This window comes from Oryzias latipes, chromosome 16 (assembly GCF_053564925.1).
Source record: "Oryzias latipes strain Hd-rR chromosome 16, Olatipes_Hd-rR_3.1".
Classification (NCBI taxonomy): Eukaryota; Metazoa; Chordata; class Actinopteri; order Beloniformes; family Adrianichthyidae; genus Oryzias; species Oryzias latipes.
The window spans coordinates 4235341-4237248 of NC_136252.1; the positions used below are offsets into that span (position 1 = coordinate 4235341).

Genomic DNA, 1908 nt, shown 5'->3' on the forward strand with positions numbered 1-1908 from the left:
TTAACTCACTGATGACTAGCACATGTGACTAGCCCACAGGTCTAGACGGCTACTAGAGACACTATGATGAGCTGAAGAGAGAAATCTGATGGCTTGAACTGTATGTGATTGACAGCTGTGGATTTGTGCATCTCCAAGATCTCTTTTGATATCAAAATCACATGGCGAAGCCAGATTAGCAGCAGTTCCTGGATATTTCTGACATATGGATGTACTCTCCTTATAAAAAGGGATGTTATATTTACTTAAGCTGATTAAGTGTTATTTTAGTTACTCAGGGTAAAGCTAACAAGTCAATGGACTTGTAAATTCCTAGATTTATTGGGTGTAGATGCAGAAAGACATCAGATCTCTGTGTTTATTCAGAAAACAGAATTTATCTAACAATAAATAAATTGAGTCTCAAGTCCTTGACATTGCTCCACTAGACCTTTAATGACATACCCGCATAGTAGTCCACTATCGCACTTCCCTCACATCCTTGGCAGCCGTCTCAAAGGTAATTATAGACTCATTAATCAGATTATGTCATAGGTTACATCTGGGTTGCGTTTAGTTATATGACTCAGTTTGTTAGATAAACAACTGGGGTCTTTTATTCCGTTTGACGTTACCACTGTTTTCATTCGGCTGGAGCTCAAAGAAAATTGGGCTGAAACAATATGATGGTGTGTGCTTGGGTAATTGGCCAATTTGTGGGGATATTCAGGGGACTGTGGCATGGTTTCCCCCTGTCTTTAGTAAATGATCTCTCACCGTAAATGTCACATGTGGTCAAGTAGCCACCAGAGTGGATCCAAAGGGATCTGCAGTCTAAGCGGTCTTGCCTCTTTGGTATTTTGTACCAGATAGATTAGGCTGCATTTCCTAAGCCCACAATAAATTTCACCCTTATGACTATATGATGACGCACTATTTGAAAAAAGAATAAGATATGTTTAGGTGCCTGACATTCAGTTCCTACAGAATTTATTTGGCATATTATTTGGATCAGAGAAAACATAAAAAGTATTTGTTGACTTTCACCACTCTTTCAACAAAACCTATTGTCCACATTTCTAGCAGTCTTGATTAAATCCTAAATACATTTGCACTAAACACTGACAAAATGAACCAGGGGTGCTGCAAAGAAATTCGACGTTACAGTTGGTTTTTCAGGAGGAACTAACTCCAAAGGTGACCGTGGACACCCTCTTTTCTTCCCCCTTTTGTTAAAAGATTCATCAAGCAGTTGCTAATTGAGGCTTTCTTGCAGAAGCTCTAGTTGTTTGAAGTGGTGGTCCTTATACAGGAGTCTCTTTTATCCCAGTTGGACACATTCTTGAGGAAATCATAGCGTATGTTCATAAATGTCGTGAAGGCAGAAGGGCTGGATCATGTCTGCATGTGGCACCTCAAACAGTTATCAGTTAGGTTAAGGGCTTAACTACTGATAGGAAGTAAAGGATACTTACTGAACTTCTGTCAATACAAATTAAATAATATGTTTTAAGACTAACCTCTGTCACAAAGGACCTTTTTTCATGCTGATGTGAATTTTTGATGATGGCATGATGGAAAAAAAACGTTCAGTTTAGTCTTTTTGTTATCTTTGCCTAAGAGAACTGAAGACTGTAAGAGAACTAAAGCATTTTATGAAATGTGTAATTCAAAAAACTACTTGTCGGACTAAGGATATTAAGAAGTCTTTTAAAAACAAACCAAAATAAAAGTAGAACAGCATGATTAATCTCTCAGTTAACACTTTATTTTCACACTGCGTGGTGTTTAAACTATCATTAAAGACAAGCGTACCTGTCAGTTCTTGAAGCACATTTAATCTGCATTTCCCAAACGAGAGCACAGCTTAGATGAGGCTCTTAAAACCTTAGGTTGCCTCTCACCTGGTTGCCTTTGTTCTCCCGCCAG

At 38.4% G+C, this 1908-nt stretch overlaps 1 protein-coding gene across 1 annotated transcript in view; it reads left to right on the forward strand.

Annotated features, from left to right (window-relative positions):
• Positions 1 to 1908, forward strand: part of LOC101158005 (nuclear factor of activated T cells 1) — a 64859-nt gene that overhangs the window by 13454 nt on the left and 49497 nt on the right. The gene's annotated exons all lie outside the window — the stretch shown is intronic.